Genomic DNA, 22155 nt, shown 5'->3' on the forward strand with positions numbered 1-22155 from the left:
CTTCCACACAGCTTTCAAGGCCTTTCCAACTAATGATGTCAGGCCCACCCAGATGATCCAGAATGATCTTCCTTACCTAAAGTCAGTGATGAGGGACTTTCATTACATCTGCAAAATCCCTTCATAGCAACATCTAGACTAACGTTTGATTGAATAACCGGGGGCTGTAACCTGGCCAAGTTGCCGCATCACGAAAGCCATCACATAGAGCTGGATGGGATGTGGTCACTGTCCCTTTTGCTCAAAGCAACCCCGAAATATTTTCAGTCACAGAATCAAAATTCCCATCTTGAGTGATTCATTCAGTAGGGATGGCTAAATAGTATGCCAGATGGTGGTCTGCCAAGAGCCATCCGCTGGAAAAGAAGTGAGTGAACCGCTGTGTCTTCACATTGGTGAGCACTGAGGAGCGCTGGGCTTTCTCTTTTCCTTGTTTCCTCCGTGACATCCACTGACAAGGAAGCTTTCAGAGTTTGCCATTTTGATCGTTTGTCAAGAGAAAGATCAAGCACCTAATTTTTAATTATTTAAAAAGTTTTTTAGTTTTACAAATTATCTGACACGTAGAACACAAAGTAATAGAGAACGTAGAAGAGGAGTATTCCTTTTAATGAGGAGGGATAGAAGCCGTCTGAGTCTTTTTGTTGTTGCTTCTTGGACCTCAGGATGCGTATATATCCTGGGTAGAAACTTTGTAAAGTGTGTCTGCGGTGGTTCCTGTTCTTGGCCACCAGGGGGCGATATATTCAGCAGAGCCGTTTCTCTCAGTACCTGCCAAGGAGTCTCATTACAACACTTGGCTAGATTTATTGGTCATTTTATCCCACAGCACCTACCATAGTGCCCAGAACACAGGCGATGCCACATAAATATTTGATGAATCAAACTAATCCAGAAATAGCTCCTGGTGTGAAAGCTCAACAAGAGGAATTTTCCTGATTCCCTCTCCCTGAACTCACACCTACTTTAGGGCCTTCTTCCCTTATACAAATACACATAAAAACTTAAGGACAAGAACAGGAATTTACATGTGTCCTGTTTGAAGTAGCACACCTAACCTGGATTCCTTAAATCATTCAGTAAGTAATTTTGTCCTTCCTTCGCTTTTTATTTTGAAATTTTGCAAATCTACAGAACAGATGGAAGAAGAATACAATGAACACCTGTTTATCCTTCACCTATATTCCTCAGTTGTTGACAACCCATCACACTGGCTTGATACTTATTTGGTGTCCTCTCTGGACAAATCTCTGTACCAGAGACCAGGGAGTGGGGGAGGCAGGATACAAAGAGGAACAGGATAGGTACTAACCTATATTCGAGGAATTTATATCCTAATAATGAAGCTTATATGTACAGATAGAGAGTAGATTTATGTAAAACTAAGAGCCTTCAAGACTAATATATGGTGTTAGATGTCAGGATAGCAGTTACGCTTTGCAGGAGCAGTGACTGGACTGGGCTCCTGAAGTGTCTTCTGAGATTCTGCTAGTCTGATCTGGGTTCTGGTTGTACTTCTTGGAAAAACATTCAAAGTATTTTATTGCTTGAGTATTTTTCTGTGTGTATGTTATACTTTAATAAAATTGACAACAAAAGGGGAAATGTGCACAGAAAAACACAATACAAGAAAATACTGAAATAACTTCTGAGATGATGGAGGACACCGGTGTTTGACTGGGGCCCACAAAGATAAATACGATGTCAACGTTATTCCCAACACTGTGAGGAACCCTGGGATGGTTTTGGCTAGGGGAGTGACATGATCAAAACAAGTGCTCTTTGGTGGTTAATTTGGGAGTGGGAGGAGGACAGGGAAAGCTGAACCCCAGGGAGAGTAGTCCAGGTGAGCAATGTTGAAGACCCAAGCCCAAAGGTAGATGGATGCAAGATATTTTGTGAATATAGGATCTAAAGTGTTTGGTGAGTAGATAATTGAGGCAAAAAAGAGGGGGAAGTCAAGGGTGGGCTTGATGTGTTACTCTTGGGTGAAACATCCATTTCTTTCTCTCTCTATATGTATATATATAAATCTCTCTAGAATACAATAAGCATTTCTCATTATTCCCAGGTGTCTATTAGAGTTTCCAGCACAAGGGAGATGCTCAGACCTGGACTTGACGGTGAGGAGGACCCATGGGTAACGAAGATATGCCTTCTTGGCCCCCTTCCAGGTGGGCTCTGTGGAGCCACTTCCCCTCCCACTTCCAGATCCCTTTCCAGCCAGACCGTGGGAGGCAGGAGGCCAACAGTCGCTCTTGGTCATAGCGGGTCAGTGTGCAGATTGCCACCAGGCATCTCTGGGAAACCTGGGTAGCCACCCATGCTCATTGCTTCACCAATATGTAAGTACACCCAGGGAGTGGAACATGGTGAGAGCTCGTGGTTTAAGTTGGCTGATCATTAATTCTTCATTTGCCACCTCTGACATCCATCAGGGTCTGCTGCTGCTTCCCCATTCAACCACCATCATGGGCAATCCGCCTCCCCAGCGAGAACGTGAGTTCCTTGAGTGCTCAGGAAATTTCTACCCCCTCACCTTGAGTTTCTAGTATATTTTAATTAAACATGAGGCTGGTTGTTGGATAGAGATACACTTATTTTATCATATCTTCGTTCCTAGGATTTTTAAATCAGAAATGAATATTGAATTTTGTGAAATACTTTGAGCATCTGTTGAAATGATTGATTCTCTCCTTTGACTTATTAGTATATTAAATCTGTATTAATAGATTTCCTAACATTCCTACATCCCTGAATCCCACTTAGACATGGTACATTCGTCTTTCAATGTACTGCTGGGCTCTTTTACTAATATTTCACTTAGATTTTTGCATCAACATTCATGACTGAAATTGACTTATAGCGGAGGTTCTCGAAATGTGATCTGGAGACCGCTGGGGATCTCCAAGATCCTTTTAGGGGAGACCCCCTAAAAGATCAAAACGATTTTCATAGTAATACTAAGACATTATTATCCCCTTTTACTCTCATTCACTCAGCAGTATGCAGTAGAGTTTTCCAGAGACTATATAACATGTGATATCTCAACAGATTGCGTGTAAAAGGCAGATAGGAAATCCCATCTGTCTTCTGTTTAGCCAGACATTAAATGATTTTGAAAAAATGTGAAACAATGCCAGTCTTATTTAAAGTTTTTATTTTCGAAGACGTAGTTACTTGAATACATGTCATTATGTATTAACTTAATGGTTTTATTATGGTTATCTTAAATAAATTAATATATAATCTAAAAAACTTTTGCTTTAAGTTCTAGTATGTTAAGTATTGGTAAATATTACTCACATAAACAAAAGCTCTTTAGGATTTTCAGTGATTTTTTTCAAAGTGTAAAGATGTCCTGAGACCCAAAATTTGAGAACCGCTGGCTATAGTTTTCTTTTTGTCGTCTGCCTCCGTCAGACTTTGGTATCAGTGCTCTTCATGAAAAGAACTCGAGAGCTCTCCTTTTTTTTTAAAATTGAGGTATAATTGACATGTAACATATTAGTTTCAGGTGTACAATAAAATGATTTGATATTTGTATTTTTGCTAAATGATCGCTGCAATAAGCGTAGTCATCTTCCACCACCACGCACAGTTACAATTGGTTTTCCTTGTGATGAGAATTTTTAAGATCTACTCTCAGCAACTTTCTCTTAGAGCTTTCCTTCTTTTCTTTTTCCTTCTGTATGCTTTGCATAAATTTATAACGGGGGAATAATAACTAATGATGTCATGTGATTACATATACTAAACATCTTGTTTAGTTTTTTCCTTGTTACTGGTTTTTAGGTTTAAAATTTTCACCTTCACTCAATTTTGACAATTTATAATCTCCTAGTGATAGCTATAACACTCAGATTTTCCTACTAATTGCTTTGTGCTGTGCAAAACATTTCCTTATATACTTTTGTGATCTTTGCTACTTTTCCAATTTTGTATATTTTTAAAATCTTAAAAAAAATTAGACTAGCTAGTATCATCATTTTATAGAGTTTTTATTTTAGAAAACAGTTAATTTTTGTAATGGCCCTATTTTTCTGGCTACACCCTATTGAGTCACTTCAGCTGACCCAGACAGGCAGGCTGACCAGGGACTGGGGACCGTGACTCTGAGATATTTCCTGCAGATGATGGACAAGCACAGCTATAACCCATGTTGACACTAGAATGCAACTGCGAGACTTGTTTATGTTCCCCTTAGAGCTCTTTTTTTTAAATTGTGATTTACTTTTCCCCATTTTTTTAAACATCTTTATTGGAGTATAATTTCTTTACAATGGTGTGTTAGTTTCTGCCTTATAACAAAGTGAATCAGCTATACATATACATATATCCCCATATCTCCTCCCTCTTGTGTCTCTCTCCCACCCTCCCTATCCCACCCCTCTAGGCGGTCACAAAGCACCGAGCTGATCTCCCTGTGCTATGCGGCTGCTTCCCACTAGCTATCGATTTTACCTTTGGTAGTGTATATATGTCCGTGCCACTCTCTCACTTCATCCCAGCTTACCTTTCCCCCTCCCCGTGTCATCGAGTCCATTCGCTACGTCTGTGTCTTTATTCCTGTCCTGCCCCTAGGTTCTTCAGAACCTTTTTTTTTTTTTTTAGATTCTATATATATATATATATATATATGTGTTAGCATACGGTATTTGTTTTTCTCTTTCTGACTTACTTCACTCTGTATGACAGACTCTAGGTCCATCAAACTCACTACAAATAACTCAATTTTGTTTCTTTTGGTGGCTGAGTAATATTCCATTGTATATATGTGCCACATCTTTATTCACCTGTCGATGGACACTTAGGTTGCTTCCATGTCCTGGCTTTTGTAAATAGAGCTGCAATGAACATTGTGGTACATTATGTGGTACATAATTTTTGAATTATGGTTTTCTCAGGGTATATGCCCAGTAGTGGGATTTCTGGGTTGTATGGTAGTTCTATTTTTAGTTTTTTAAGGAACCTCCATACTGTTCTCCATAGTGGCTGTATCAATTTACATTCTCACCCACAGTGCAAGAGGGTTCCCTTTTGTCCACACCCTCTCCAGCATTTATTGTTTGCAGATTTTTTTGATGGTGGCCATTCTGACTGGTGTGAGGTGATACCTCATTGTAGCTTTGATTTGCATTTCTCTAACGATTAGTGATGTTGAGCATCCTTTCATGTGTTTGTTGGCAATCTGTATATCTTCTTTAGAAAAATGTCTATTTAGATCTTCTGCCCATTTTTGGATTGGTTTGTTTGTTTTTTGATATTGAGTTGCATGAGCTGCTTGTAGATTTTGGAGATTAATCTGTTGTCAGTTGCTTCATTTGTAGATATTTTCTCCCATTCTGAGGGTTGTCTTTTCTTATTTATGTTTTCCTTTGCTGTGCAAAAGCTTTTAAGTTTCATTAGGTCCCATTTATTTTTGTTTTTATTTCCATTTGTCTAGGAGGTGGGTCAAAAAGGATCCTGCTGTGATATATGTCATAGAGTGTTCTGCCTATGTTTTCCTCTAAGAATTTTATAGGGTCTGGCCTTATATTTAGGTCTTTAATCCATTTTGAGTTTATTTTGGGGCATGGTGTTAGGGAGTGTTCTAATTTCATTTGTTTACATGTAGCTGTCCAGTTTTCCCAGCACCACTTATTGAAGAGACTGTCTTTTCTCCACTGTATATTCTTGCCTCCTTTATCAAAAATAAGGTGACCATATATGCATGGGTTTATCTCTGGGCTTTCTATCCTGTTCCATTGATCTATATTTCTGTTTTTGTGCCAGTACCATACTGTCTTGATTACTGTAGCTTTGTAGTGTAGTCTGAAGCCAGGGAGCCTGACTCCTCTAGCTCTGTTTTTCTTTCGCAAGATTGCTTTGGCTATTCGGGGTCTTTTGTGTTTCCATACAAATTGTGAAATTTTTTGTGCTAGTTTTGTGAAACATGCCATTGGTACTTTGATAGGGATTACATTGAATCTGTAGTTTGCTTTCGGTAGTATAGTCATTTTCACAGTGTTGATTCTTCCAATCCATGAATATGGTATACCTCTCCATCTATCTGTATCATCTTTAATTTCTTTCATCAGTGTCTTATAGTTTTTTGCATACAGGTCTTTTGTCTCCTTAGATAGGTTTATTCCTAGGTATTTTATTCTTTTTGTTGCAATGGTAAATGGGAGTGTTTCCTTAATTTCTCTTTCAGATTTTTATCATTAGTGTATAGGAATGCAAGTGTTTTCTGTGCATTAATTTTGTATCCTGCTACTTTACCAAATTCATTGATTAGCTCTAGTAGTTTTCTGGTAACATCTTTAGGATTCTCTATGTATAGTATCATGTCATCTGCAAACGGTGACAGCTTTACTTCTTCTTTTCCGGTTCGAATTCCTTTTATTTCCTTTTCTTGTCTGATTGCTGTGGCTGAAACTTCCAACACTATGTTGAATAATAGTTGTGAGAGTGGACAACCTTGACTTGTTCCTGATCTTAGAGGAAATGATTTCAGTTTTTCACCATTGAGGATGATGTTGGCTATGGCTTTGTCAGATATAGCCTTTATTATATTGAGATAAGTTCCCTCTGTGCCTACTTTATGGAGGGTTTTTATCATAAGTGGGTGTTGAATTTTGTCAAAAACTTTTACTGCATCTGTTGAGATGATCATATGGTTTTTCTCCTTCAATTTGTTAATATGGTGTATCACATTGATTGATTTACATATATTGAAGAATCTTGCATTCCTGGGATAAACCCCACTTGATCATGGTGTATGATCCTTTTAATGTGCTGTTGGATTCTGTTTGCTAGTATTTTGTTGAGGATTTTATATTCATAAGTGATGTTGGCCTGTAGTTTTCTTTCTTGTGACATCTTTTTCTGGTTTTGGTATCAGGGTGATGGTGGCCTCGTAGAATGAGTTTGAGAGTGTTCCTCCCTCTGCTATATTTTGGAAGTGTTTGAGAAGGGTAGGTGTTAGCTCTTCTCTAAATATTTGATAGAATTCACCTGTGAATCCATCTGGTCCTGGGCTTTTGTTTGTTGGAAGATTTTTAATCACAGTTTCAATTTCAGTGCTTGTGATTGGTCTGTTTATATTTTCTATTTCTTCCTGGTACAGTCTCAGAAGGTTGTGCTTTTGTAAGAATTTGTCCATTTCTTCCAGGTTGCCCATTTTATTGACATATAGTTGATTGTAGTAACCTCTCATTATCCTTTGTATTTCTGCAGTGTAAGTTGTTACTTCCCCTTTTTCATTTCTAATTCTATTGATTTGAGTCTTCTCCCTTTCTTTCTTAATGAGTCTGGCTAATGGTTCATCAATTTTGTTTATCTTCTCAAAGAACCAGCTTTTAGTTTTATTGATCTTTGTTATTGTTTCCTTCATTTATTTCTGATCTGATCTTTATGATTTCTTTCCTTCTGCTAACTTTGGGGTTTTTTGTTCTTCTTTTTCTAATTGCTTTAGGTGTAAGTTTAGGTTGTTTATATGAGATGTTTCTTGTTTTTTGAGGTACGATTGTATTGTTATAAACTTCCCTCTTAGAACTGCTTTTGCTGCATCCCTTAGGTTTTGGGTGGTCGTGTTTTCATTGTCACTTTTTTATAGTTCTTTTTTGATTTCCTCTTTGATTTCTTCAGTGATCTCTTGGTTATTTAGTAGTGTATTGTTTAGCGTCCATGTGTTTGTATTTTTTACAGATTTTTTCTGGTAATTGGTATCTAGTCTCATAGCGCTGTGGTCAGATAAGATACTTGATATGATTTCAGTTTTCTTAAATTTACTAAGGCTTGATTTGTGACCCAAGATATGATCTATCCTGGAGAATGTTGCATGAGCACTTGAGAAGAAAGGGTATTCTGTTGTTTCTGGATGGAATGTCCCATCAGTATCAATTAAGTCCATCTTGTTTAATGTATCATTTAAAGCTTGTGTTTCCTTATATATTTTCATTTTGGATGATCTGTGCATTGGTGAAAGTGGGGTGTTAAAGTCCCCTACTATGATTGTGTTACTGTCAATTTCCCCTTTTATGGCTGTTAGTATTTGCCTTATGTATTGAGGTGCTCCTATGTTGGGTGCATAAATATTTACAATTGTTATATCTTCTTCTTGGATTGATCCTTTGATCATCATGTAGTGTCCTTCTTTGTCTCTTGTAATAGTCTTTGTTTTAAAGTCTATTTTGTCTGATATGAGAATTGCTACTCCAGCTTTCTTTTGATTTCCGTTTGCATGGAATATCTTTTTCCATCCCCTCCCTTTCAGTCTGTACATGTCCCTAGGTCTGAAGTGGGTCTCTTGTAGACAGCATATATACGGGTCTTGTTTTTGTATCCATTCAGCCAGTCTATGTCTTTTGGTTGGAGCATTTAATCCATTTACATTTAAGGTAATTATTGATATGTATGTTCCTATTACCATTTTCTTAATTGTTTTGGGTTTATTATTGTAGGTCTTTTCCTTCTCTTGTGTTTCCTGCCTAGAGAAGTTCCTTTAGCATTTGTTGTAAAGCTGGTTTGGTGGTGCTGAGTTCTCTTAGCTTTTGCTTGTCTGTAAAGTTTTTAATTTTTTACGTCGAATCTGAGTGAGATCCTTGCTGGGTAGAGTAATCTTGGTTGTAGGTTTTTTCCCTTTAATCACTTTAAATATGTCCTGCCAGTCCCTTCTGGCTTGCAGAGTTTCTGCTGAAAGATCAGGTGTTAACGTTATGGGGATTCCCTTGTATGTTATTTGTTGTTTTTCCCTTGCTTCTTTTAATATTTTTTCTTTGTATTTAATTTTTGATAGTTTGATTAATATGTGTCTTGACATGTTTCTCCTTGTATTTATCTTGTATGGGTTTCTCTGCGCTTGCCTGACTTGATTGACTATTTCCTTTACCCTATTAGGGAAGTTTTCAACTATAATCTCTTCAAATATTTTCTCAGTCCCTTTCTTTTTCTCTTCTTCTTCTGGGACCCCTATAATTCGAATGTTGGTGCGTTTAATGTTATCCCAGAGGTCTCTGAGACTGTCCTCAATTCTTTTCATTCTTTTTTCTTTATTCTGCTCTGTGGTAGTTATTTCCACTCTTTTATCTTGCAGGTCACTTATCCATTCTTCTGCCTTGGTTATTCTGCTGTTGATTCCTTCTAGAGAATTTTAAATTTCATTTATTGTGTTGTTCATCATTGTTTGTTTGCTCTTTAGTTCTTCTAGGTCCATGTTAAACATTTCTTATATTTTCTCCATTCTATTTCCATGATTTTGGTTCATCTTTACTGTCATTACTCTGAATTCTTTTTCCGGTAGACTGCCTATTTCCTCTTCATTTGTTTGGTCTGGTGGGTTTTTACCTTGTTCCTTCATCTGCTGTTTGTTTCTCTGTCTTCTCATTTCACTTAACTTACTGTTTGGGGTCTCGTTTTCACAGGCTGCAGTTCATAGTTCCTGTTGCTTTTGGTGTCTGCCCCCAGTGACTAAGGTTGGTTCATTGGGTTGTGGAGGTTTCCTGGTGGAGGGGACTGGTGCCTGTGTTCTGGTGGATGAGGCTGGATCTTGTCTTTCTGGTGGGCAGGACCTCGTCTGGTGGTGTGTTTCGGGGTGTCTGTGAACTTACTATGATTTTAGGTAGCCTCTTTGCTAATGTGGTCCTGTCTTGCTAGTTGTTTGGCATGGGGCATCCAGCACTGGAGCATGCTGGCCATTGAATGGAGCTGAGTCTTGGCGTTGAGATGGAGATCTCTGGGAGAGCTCTTGCCGTTTGTTATTACATGGAGCCGGGAGGTCTCTGGTGGACCAGTGTCCTGAACTCAGCTCTCCCACCTCAGAGGCAGAGGTCTGACATGCAGCCAGAGCACCAAGACACTGGCAGCCACACAGCTGAGAAGAAAAGGAAGAAAAAATGAAAGAAAGAAAGAAAGAAAGAGAGAAAGAAACAGAGAGAGAGGGAGGGAGGGAGGGAGGGAGGAAGGAAGGAAAATAAAACAAAATAAAATAAAATAAAAAGGTATTAAAAGAAAAAAATTTTTAAATTGTTAAAAATTAAAATGTAATCAAAAGAAAGAAAGAAGAGAGCAACCAAACCAAAAAACAAAGCCACCAATGATAAAAAGCGCTAAAAACTATACTAAAATACAAAAACAAAAAAGGACAGATAGAACCCTAGGACAAATGGTAAAAGCAAAGCTGTACGGACAAAATCACATGAAGAAGCAAACACATACACACTCACCAAAAGAGAAAAAGGAAAAAAATATATGTATCTATATATAGAGAAAAAGGAAGAGAGCAACCAAATCAATAAACAAATCTACCAATGATATTAAGCTCTAAATAGTAAACTAAGTTAAACATAAAACCAGACAGATTAGGTGCAGAAAGCAAACCCCAAGTCTGCAGTTGCTCCCAAAGTCCACCGCCTCAGTTTTGGGGTGATTCATTGTCTATTCAGGTATTCCACAGGTGCAGGGTACATCAAGTTGATGGTGGAGATTTAATCCACTGCTCCTGAGGCTGCTGGGAGAAATTTCCTTTGTTCTCACAGCTCCCAGGGTTCAGCTTTGGATTTGGCCCCGCCTCTACATGTAGGTCACCTGAGGGTGTCTGTTCACGCCCAGACAGGATGGGGTTAAAGTAGCAGCTGATTAGGGGGCTGTGGCTCACTCAGGCCGGGGGGAGGGAGGGGTACGGAGTGCGGGGCGAGCCTGCGTCGGCAGAGGCCGGCGTGACGTTGCACCAGCCTGAGGCACCCCTTGTGTTCTCCCAGGGAAGTTGTCCCTGGATCCTGGGACCCTGGCAGTGGCGGGCTGCACAGGCTCCCAGGAGGGGAGGCGTGGATAGTGACCTGTGCTCGCACACAGGCTTCTTGTTGGCTGCAGTAGCAGCCTTAGCGTCTCATGCCCGTCTCTGGGGTCCGCGCTGATAGCCGCAGCTCACGCCCGTTTCTGGAGCTCATTTAGGCGGTGCTCTGAACCCCCTCTCCTCACGCACCCCGAAACAATGGTCTCTTGCCTCTTCAGCAGCTCCAGACTTTTTCCCGGACTCCCTCTCGGCTAGCTGTGGCGCACTAACCCCCTTCAGGCTGTGTTCATGCCGCCAACCCCAGTCCTCTCCCTGGGATCCGACCAAAGCCCGAGCCTCAGTTCCCAGCCCCTACCCGTCCCAGCAGGTGAGCAGAGAAGCCTCTTGGGCTGGTGAGTGCCAGTCGGCACCTATCCTCTGTGCGGGAATCTCTCCACTTTGCCCTCTGCACCCCTGTTGCTGCGCTCTCCTCTGCGGCTCCGAAGCTTCCCCCCTCTGCCACCCACAGTCTCCGCCCATGAAGGGGCTTCCTAGGGTGTGGAAACCTTTCCTCCTTCACAGCTCCCTCCCAGATGGGCAGGTCATGTCCCTATTCTTTTGTCTCTGTTTTTTCTTTTTTCTTCTGCCCTACCCAGGTACGTGGGGAGTTTCTTGCCTTTTGGGAGGTCTGAGGTCTTCTGCCAGCGTTCAGTAGGTGTTCTGTAGGAGTTGTTCCACGTGTAGATGTATTTCTGATGTATTTGTGGGGAGGAAGGTGATCTCCACGTCTTATTCCTCCTCCATCTTGAAGGTCTCCCCTCTTAGAGCTCTTAACTCATGAAGTGGTGTCAGACAGACTGCGTCATGTTTCTGAGCCGTAGGAACATCTACATACATAGAAGAGACAGCGTTCTCTAGAGCCTCACTGGGCTGCTGGAAGGGCCGGCTATTGCCTTCACTGTGATGGTCAAGATGGCGGCCTTGCTTTCCCTCTGATTCCAGGGGTCCTTGGAGAGCCACTTCCCAACCCCATATTTTTGAATGAGGCCATACCTTCGATTTCTTTTCTTCTTACTTTCTAGTTGCCTGGTTGGTGAATGCAAACATCTATGATTTGGCCAAAGGCTCCCCTCAGGTAAGAGACCTCAGAGCTTCCCTCCTCTCCTGGCCACCAGCATTCGCTCTGAGTGCCACAGCCCCACTAGATCATGTGGTTCCCATGGTGCTGACCTGGGTTTGGTCATAGATGTTTCTGGTGAAGAATACAGGATTTGGACTGGATTTTCTTTCCCTTTATAAAGAGAGAAATAGGGAGGATTGAAGAGCCAACTCCAGGTCTGTCAATTGTGTCTAGCTTCACAATGGAGGTCCTCTTCTTCTCCTGGGAACCTTCTGTTGCCCATAGGTCAGCTTTTCCCGTTCCTAGCCCTGCAGGACTGTAGAATGAGCAACAGTCATTTAGGAAACCCTCTCTCACACCCTCGTCCACCTGGAGCCATGCGGGCACTTACAGTACAAGGGGGGGTCCCACACCATCCCACATGGTGACCAGGTACCCCCACTTCAAGTTGTTTCTGGGGAGAATTCAAGCACCCAAGCTCCACGAGCCTCCCTTCTTCAGTGGGTCTATTTTACGCTCTTTTCGTCTTATCAGAAAAGGTCCATCATGCACCTCATGAGCACCCTAGCTCCTGCAGTGCCACTATGGATTATGACTTGGCAACGCCGCAACTGGTGGACCCGCTTCACTTGAATTGGCACCTTCGTGGTCACAGCCACAGGATGGGCGCCCTCATCTAGGTCTGCGATCAGCCCTCACACTAGGGTCCTGGGAAACTTCCATCCCTGCAGCCCTTCACAGACTCCTTACTTACACACCTCTCTCAGTGGTTCTCACACTGCCCCTGTGGTGTGAACAGGCGAGGACACTTACCCCACGTTCACGAAAAGAAAAGAAACTGAGGCTTGTGAAGTCGAAGTGACAGAGTCACGCAACTGCCGAGACAGAGCCTGAGCTTGACGCAGCTTAAGCACAGTCATCTCTGCACTGTCCCCACTTTGGGACTAATTCCGCACCGCTCCGGTGCGAAGCCACCCTTCCTGCCCCGAGACTGATCCCTTGTGTCATTCATTCTTTCACATGGTCACGTGCAAGTCTTCTTTGCGCGCCATCTTCTTGCCACACTCTCAGTTAGGCTCTGGGAATGCAGAAGCGAATAAAACCCAATCTGTGATTTCTAACATAGAATTTATGAACTGTGTGTAACCGTCCCCAGAACAAGGTGATAAACGCTGTAACAGATGGGAGCAGTATGTTCAGAGAAGGGAGTGACTTCCTAGGACTCTGACGGAAGGCTTAACTAAGGATTAGGCACTTAGGCTGGGCCTTAAAAGAATCGGAAGTTTTTCAGGGAGACAGAGAAGGGAAGGCATTCCATTCAGAGGGTTTGGCATGAACTAAGGATTCGAAAGGCTAAGCAGAGGGATAGTCAGGGCAAAGGTGGCAGTTCTATGTGGCGGGTGCTTTGACGGGGGGAATTGAGGGGAGTTTATTTAAAATTACAGCCTGAGTCCCAGTTGTGAAGGGTCTTATTTTGGTGCTAATGAAACAGAGCAGGACCCTATGGTCCTTGCCTCCCCCGGTATGTCCTCAGCCTGCCTTTTGTCTGTGGAAAAACTTTAGACAAAGAATAAGTTTAATCAGAGAAGTGAGAAAATGCAGAAACAAAGGAAAACAGGCAAAGGAGACCAAATAATAATAGTTTAATCATTAAGCATAGTCAAGGACCTTTAGTTCCTCCTTAAGGGCTATAGATAATATTCTGAGCCACATCCTGTTAACTGTTTTGCAGACACCGAAGATCCCACCAGGTGAAGGAGGTTGACGACATGATGACCAAATTGAAGCCGTGACATAAGCTGCTCCGCTTCACACAATTCCGAGCACTGACCTCAGAGAAATGGGAACAAACCCTGGAACTAAAGGTTAACGTACTTAAAACAACCAAGATGGCACTGATCAGACCACCACATTACTGATTTGAGGATGCCTGTCAGAGCTGACTGCGCTGTTCTGCTCCCTCCCTCCACCTACAACCCTGAAACTCCCCTTTAAAAGCCCCTGTCCCCTGAGCAGCAATTGGGAGTTGGTTCTGACAGGAGTCCACCCTCTCCCCCTGTTGCCAGCCTCTGAAATAAAGCAACCTTTCCTTTCCTACCAACACTTGTCCGTCGAGAATTGGCTTTCAAGCGGTGAGCAGCCAGACCTGGGTTCGGTAACACTAAGGTTAGACTTTTATCTTATAGCCCGGTGATGGGAACTATTGCCCTTCGCGTGCAGAGGAGGCAGAAAAGAAAACCTGTACTAAAGAAAAATTAATCTGGCAGTTGAGGAGATGCATAGATATAAGAGCCCAAATAAAATATGATGAGGACTACAAGAGTGACAAGGAGGAAAAAGTAATTTCCAAAAACATTGTTTCTACAGACTCAATAAGATTTGATGACCAATAAAAAAAAAAAAGAAAAAAAAGATTGGATGACCAATAATGCTTAAAATGGAGGAATGGGAAGAAAATGTCACACATACACACACACACATACACACACACACACACACACACACAACTTCCAGGTACTGAACTTAAGTGATTGCATAGATAAAAGCTAACCATTATAATAGTTGGCATTTATTATTTACTCTGGGGCAAACCCTTTATGTGAATCCTCTCAGTAAACCTGAGAAATTGGTACTATTATTAACCCTAATTTTACAGATGAAGAAATTGAAGCTCAGTGATCAATTTCTTTGCCCAAATACATGGCCTAACAGGGATTCAAACCCAGGACTATCTGAAGTTAGAAGAATTTGGTGCTCCTAACCAATACACTGTACTGCCTCTACATTTACTCTTGACCCAGAAAGGGAATATCATAGCAGTAGCAGATATAGGGAGGGTGTGAGGGGTGAAGATGAATTAAGTTTGTGTTTGGTAGTTTTGGAGGTACCTGTGGGATGTCCAGCTGCAGTTGTCCAGGGATTAAGAAAGCAGCCAAGGATGATGTGATTTGAGAGGTAGCAAGTATGGGTGAGGATTGCAGCCTTGAGAAAGGCTATTTTAGGAGGAAAAGGAGCAAAGGGACAGGAGAACCTGAGGAAAGAAGTTGAAAGGAATGAGCAGAAGGGCAGGGGGAGAAGCAGGACAGAGGATGGAAGCTGGGGAGAGAGCTTAGGTTTCAAGAGGAAGGGTAGTCAATAATGTGAAATGCTGCACAAAATCTAGTCCTATAAGAATGGGAAAAGAGGCCTTTTGATTTGGCCATTGGCATGTTGTGGGTAACCTCAGTAAGTCAGGATTCCATGGTCTGATGGCTAAAGAAGGAGAATAAGCAGGAGGTGACAAAGAGGCAACAGCAGAGATAGATTTCCTTTTCAGAAGGATGGTCCCGAAGTACAGTGGCTAGTCTCTGGGCTGCTGTTGCTTCTGGGTGCAGGAGTCAAGGACGTAGATACTAATACACTAGCATGACCCTAATAACCGTTTATTTCTCAGCGTTAGTCTTCCAGGGGACTGTTTTTTCTCATAGCCATCACTTCTTACAAATGTTTCGGGTAATATAATTTTCTTTGACAGCTTGCCGAGAAACATCACATACCTTCTAATCCATATAGTAGAATCCTCTTTCCTTTTGTCTTTATGGATAAAATGCACAAATATCCCCTGAAAATATATTCTGCTTTTTTTCCTAGACATTAATGGACTTTAACAAAAGCGATTCCTTGCCTTCAAGGTGGAGAGATGTCCAACAAGTTTCTGCAGCTTAATGTCTCCATCCTTGCCTCTGAAGCCTGCCAGGTGTGTTGTGCGTCCCTCGCTCCACGGATCTCTGGAGAGCACTGGTGCTGGCTTCCCTTCTGGGGGAGGCAAGGATTCCTTCTGGGTAAGTTCTCCACCCACCATCTCTCTCCTCTCTGGCAGCACTCCTGGGGGACTGGGCAGCTGGCAGCCTGTGGGAAAGATTCTGGTTGTCACCTGGTGGCTTGACAAAAGGGCCCCTGGTGGAGCTGCTGTGACCATGGGAGGTTAGAACCTTCAGGATCCTCAGAGACCCCCTGTAGATAATTTCAAGAACCATCTTTTGAGAATTGAATAGTCCTTTCTAAAAAAGCTTCCTTTGGATTTTCAGAAACGTTGTACTCCAGATAAGGAAAAGGATCCTCCCCTTATATTTTCAGGGCTTTGGTTTCCTTTTTCCTTGCTTCTGGAATTGAATCACTACTGGTTGCAGTATGGGGTAGGGCAGGCAATTCTATGGCTTCAAAAGATTTAGTTCATCCTGTTTAGGGAAGAATCATACATTCTTTATTGCTCCTCAGTTCTCACCAGACTTATTATTAACATACATTAAAGTTAGCAGACAAAATATATCACAAGATTAATGTACAGCTTGCATATCAAGATTGATGACCCACAAACCTTTAATTCTCATCAGGGGTCCTTATCAGTTTGCAGAGGGCAGGCTCTGGCATAATCAGCTGTTACAAGTGCCCAACCCTCCTGGACCCCAGCAGAAATATCCTCCTATCCTTTCCTTTTCTGGATCATCACAAGTCTGCTCCCATCAGGCAGTGTGGTTCTTCCACCTCCCAACCTAGATCTACCAGGAACTGCATTTCCCTGCTCAGTTACCAGCCCTCAGGGCCACTGCCACCACACTCCTCTGTGTCCCCACTCTTCTCCACTGAGTTAGTGGAGCCCCAGTGGTGTCATTTCCTTGGTGAAAGGAGGGAGAACGTCTCTCTGCTTTGTGCCACCCTCCATGAGCACTGCTTGCATCCTACTGTTTAATAGGGACTTGAGTGAAATTCTTCTTTCAGTTCTGGTTTAAGGACTTCACCCTTGCTTTCTTTGGGATGCGTCTAGCAGAGTCAATAATGGGAGACAATGAAGGGATATTTGTACAACCATAGGCATAGCAGCGTTATTCATAATAGCTAAAACATGAAAGCAACCCAAGTGTCCATTGATGGATGAATGGTTAGGTAAAATGTCGTATATGCATACAATGGAATATTATTCATCCTTTAAAAGGAAGGAAACTCTAGCATATGCTACAACATAGATGAAACTATGGGACATTATACTAAGTGAAATAAGCCAGTCAAAAAAGACAAAACTGTTTGACTCTACTTATAATAGATATTTAGAATAGTCAAAATCATAAAGACAGAAAGTAGAAGGGTGCTTGCTGGGGCTGGGGAGAGGAAGGAATGGGGAGTTAGAGTTTCAGTTCTGCAAGATGAAGAAAAGTTATGGCGATGGATGGTGGGGATGGTTGCACAATAATAAAAATGTATGTAACAGCACTGAACTGTACGCTTGAAATGGTTAAGATGGTAAGTTTTATGTTATGTGTATTTTACTACATTTTTTCTAATTGGAAGAAAAAAGAATGGAAGACACCACGATGTTCTCAGAATAGCCCCCTTGAGATGATTAAGCTTTCTTCATCTCCTCAGACTCTTTATAACTGGATCATTCTTCCCCCGATATAAATTCTTCCTCAGGAGTCTCTTCAGCCCTAAGCAAATAGACTTCTGCTAATTCCATCCCACCAGTTCAGACATCCCTGGAAAAGTCTGAAGCTCAGACTCAAGCTGAAACCCACTCATACTTAAGGACATTAACTATGTCTTATAGTTAGTCCATACACCATAATTGTTGGGGTTAGTTTCTATGTTACACTTAAGATTCTGGGCACAGGTCAAAAAATAAGAAGCAAGAAATGAGGTCCTAATGCCTGTTGAAGCTTGATTTAAGAGCCAATGAAAAAACTGTTTCTGTTTCAGGGAGGGGGTCTGGCTCCTCAAGCAGAGTCCTGGAGGTGCCCTAAGAGTCCAGGTCCTCAGCCCTGTCGGCCCAGAAACTCAACTGTGTCAAGATGCTCGCTGTGACGAGGCTCACAGGAAATGAGTCCCAGACTCAACGGGAGGATATATAAACACAGAGGTGGGTGTATTAATGTGGGACCGGGGCAATTCACTTCTAGTGAATGTAATATATGATATGGGATATGTACATCCACCCCTCCCAACTTCTGCTGCCAAACTTTTCTGATGGCCAACAAAGGTCAGGCGTCATCCTCAGGGGCATCTCATCCAGGTGTGGGAGAGACCTACCAAAGCATTCTCCCATCACCGTTCCAGTAAGCAGAATGCTCATGACGCTGGGCAGGGTAGCAAACACCTGCTCTCTGATTTCCCTTCTTTCAGGCTCCATGAATACCCATCTCATGTTAACACTGTCTGTCTTCAGGATAGACTATAATAATGGCTCAGACCATAGTTTTCTTAACCACAGACAAGACAATGGTGCTATGCACAGTGCAGTACACCCTAAACAATGTGATCAGAGTCAGGTGTTCCCTATTATCCTCAATCATCTATTTATAAAGAATGTCCTGGCTTGTAATGAGGCTAGCCCAGTGCCTGCACGTAGTAGACATTCAAGGATGGTCAATAAAGCGCCACCTATTACAGAAAGCTAGTCTCACTCATTATGCTTCCATTCTAGGCCATCCTCAAGAGCTCTAGGGCCACATGAGTTTGCCCCTATATACAGTCAACACACATAGTAGGCATTCTAGTTTTCTCAGAATAATAGTCATTTGGAACAATATACATTAACAAAAGTGGAACAGGGAAAATTTAAACGATTGATATATGACTATATTAATCTGAGGTGGTTGCATCCTGAAACCCATTCCAACAAGATTGTGGTTTCAAATTGCTTTGAGTGAAATCAAATTGACTTGGAACAAGATTGTGAACATGATAATGTAGTTGAAATGATAAGTATGGGCAAAAATGAGTATTTCCAGCCGTTGCTATTTATCGATAACTTTAATACACTCTGGAGCATTTTATTTATTTATTTGGTTGTGCCAGGTCTTAGTTGCGGCAGGCGGGCTCCTTAGTTGTGGCATTCGAATTCTGAGTTGTGGCATGCATGTGGGATCTTGTTCCCTGACCAGGGATAGAACCTGGGCCCCCTGCATTGGGAGCATGGAGTCTTAACCACTGCACCACCAGGGAAGTCCCTCTGGAGCATTTTATATCTCTTTTTGCATCTTGAAAAAGTTTTGGTCTATTTTTCCTAATTTAAGTGGTGGGAGAGGCTGACTTGCTTTTATGCCACTAATTTCTGTCCAACTCAGAATATAAATATCCAGAATAAGAACTCTAAAAGGATGTATTCCAAGGGCTTAGTAGGATTTTCTTTGGGTTGATGGGGTATGAGTGTTCTTTAGGTTCTTCTTAGGCTTATCTCTTCATTTAATCAACAGGCATTTGTAAGGGGCTCTATCTGCACCAGGTATCTAGGCACAAGGGATACTTCAGTGAGCAAAATGGACAAAAATCTAATGGGGGGGCTTCCCTGGTGGCGCAGTGGTTGAGAGTCCGTCTGCTGATGCAGGGGACGTGGGTTCGTGCCCTGGTCCGGGAAGATCCCACATGCTGCGGAGCGGCTGGGCCCGTGAGCCATGGCCGCTGAGCCTGCGCGTCCGGAACCTGTGCTCCACAACAGGAGAGGCCACAACAGTGAGAGGCCTGTGTACCGCAAAAAAAAAAAAAAAAAAAAAAGTCTAATGGAGATGGGGAGGCAGATAATAAGCAAAGAAGTAAAAAATATAGCAGTTGAGAATAAATGATATCAAGTAAAATAAATCAGGGATGAGGGATAGTGAATGCTAAATAGAAGGATATTTACAATTAGAAAAAATCTATTGTCAGGGAAGAACTGATGAAGAGACATCTGAGGAAAGACCTGAAGGTGGTAAGGGTGAAGGCTAGGCAGATATCTGGGGATTAGAGCATTCTAGGAAGAGAACGGCAAGTGCTAAAAACCTGAGGTGGGAGCATGTCTGAGATGTATAAAAACCCACTGGAAGGTCAGTATGCTAGGAGAGGCATAACCACAGGGAGATCAGAGAAGTTAGGTGGGAAAGGCAGCTTCTGTGGGACCTTATGGGCTAGTGTAAAGACATTGGCTCTTACTCCAAGTAGAATGAGAGGACATCAAGTGGAGTAGCAGTTAAGCCCATTTTAACAAGTTCACTCTTGCTTCTATGTTGAAACTAGACTGTTGGGAGAGGGCACGGGACAAAGCAAGATCAGTGGGGAGGCTACTGCAATAATCAGGCAAGAAACTGACATCTGCGTGGTAGCAGTGGGCCTGGTGAGAAGTAGAGTCTGGATATACATTAAAGTAAACGCCAACAGGATTTCCAGAGAGACTGAATGTGAGGTATGAAAAGGAGAAGTAAAAAATTACCCCAGTGGTTTTGGCCTGAGCAACTGGAAGTACGATGTCGCCATTTCCTGAAATGAAAAATTCTGAACAATGTACATTAACCAATGTGGCATAGGAAGGATTTGAACTATTTATATATGACTCTATTGATCTCGGGTGTTCTCCTCCTGAGATGACTTCTTTAGATGACTCTAAGGTACAAGAATTCTGGGAGAAGATTGGGAGTCTGTATTTAATCACGTGAAGTTTGAATTGCCTATGGTCATTCAAGAGGAGATGCCAAGTAGACAGATGGATATACGAACATGGAGTTCAGGGGGAAGATCCAGCCTGCATATGTAAACCATCAGCATATTGTTGTTATTTAAACTCATGACATAGGACAAGATCACCAAGGAAACTGAGATTTGAGTTCTGCAGCACTTCAGCGTTTACGGGCTTGGGGGAAAATGAGAAGGAATTGACAGAGAACTGACCATTACATTTAGCAATGTGGGTTTATTGAAATCTCAACAAGGGCAGTTTTAAAGGAGTGGTGAGAGTGAAAATTTTTCAGGAGTAAACTCAAGAGAGAATTTGATGGGCAGAATTGAAGATGGCAAGTATAAGTAACTCTTTCAAGAAATTTTGTTGTAACTGAGAACACGGAAATGGAGTAGCACCTAAATGTGGATATGGAAGTCAAGAGAAGGTTTTATGACTTTTTTAATATGAGAAAAATTACAGAACACATGTACTCTGCCAGGAATTATCAAGTAGAGAGAAGGAACTGATAATGAGAGGAAAAGATGGAAGAATTGCTGGGGCAATATTCCTTAACAGATAAGAGGGGAAGAGAACTTAGAGGGGAACACAGCAGGTGATACACAGTAAGAGGAGGAAAGGCAGAGAAAAGAGGAGCCTTTCTACATTTCTATACTTTCTGAGTTCTCTCCCACCATGGAAGAAAGTTATACTTGCTCTTAAACTGCAGGCTGCGAAAGACTGAAGTCTCAACACAAATGACCCAATCAGAGTCCTTTCTCCAAGAGCATCATTTGACATCTCTGGGCCTCAGCTTTGGCACCTGAAAAATGGAAGCCTTCTTTAAATTTGAAGTCAGGAGTTCAGTTTAAGTTTGTGTGGCATCACGAAGAAAATGTTTTTGAATTTTATTTATTTATTTTTGGCTGTGTTGGGTCTTCGTTTCTGTGCGAGGGCTTTCTCTAGTTGCGGCGAGCGGGGGGCCACACTTCATCGCGGTGCGCGGGCCTCTCACTGTCGCGGCCTCTCTTGTTGCGGAGCACAGGATCCAGACGCTCAGGCTCAGTAGTTGTGGCTCACGGGCCTAGTTGCTCCGCGGCGTGTGGGATCTTCCCAGACCAGGGCTTGAACCCGTGTCCCCTGCATTGGCAGGCAGATTCTCAACCACTGCGCCACCAGGGAAGCCCGAAAAAAATGTTCTTATGCATTGACTGTATCACAGGTTGCCGTGGTGTAGGGGAAAGACCTACATTCAGAAACATGGGCTTGTGTCCTAGCTTTGTGACCTTGGACAAGGCATGGAATCCCTCGGAGGTTCTTTCTCCAAACTAAAGTGGTTGTAAAAGGATCACAGCAATTTCAGAGGGATATCTCCCACTATGGGAAATGCTTTGCAAACCCTACAGTTCCATGAAAAAGAATGTTTTATAATGATGCTCAGAATGGCGGCTTTAGCCCAGTTTGTTCCATCTTCACTCGTTATTGCTTTAAAAAACAAACAACAGGAATTGCCCCCACAAACACTGGCTGTGTTCAACTAGGAGGCAGGCATGTTTTCTTTCATTTCTTTCTTCGGGACATTTTCCCATTCTCCCTTCCTGGAGGCCAGCCTTTCTCCTAATATAGGTCTGAGGCTCCCAGCCCCAGGCAGGCAGCCACACCCCATCTGTGCAGGTGGTACTCTCCCCCGGAAGCGGCATCAGCTGTCCTAGTTACTCCCTGTTGTCTCCACCACCCAAGCTGTGAACTCACAATTACATACTACCTTCTGGAGGCTGTACCCCAGCCCTGCCACAACAGATGCCGTTTGGGAAGAGTTGAAGCAACTGCTGTAAACACCGG

Source organism: Lagenorhynchus albirostris, chromosome 9, assembly GCF_949774975.1.
Source record: "Lagenorhynchus albirostris chromosome 9, mLagAlb1.1, whole genome shotgun sequence".
In the NCBI taxonomy this organism is placed as follows: domain Eukaryota; kingdom Metazoa; phylum Chordata; class Mammalia; order Artiodactyla; family Delphinidae; genus Lagenorhynchus; species Lagenorhynchus albirostris.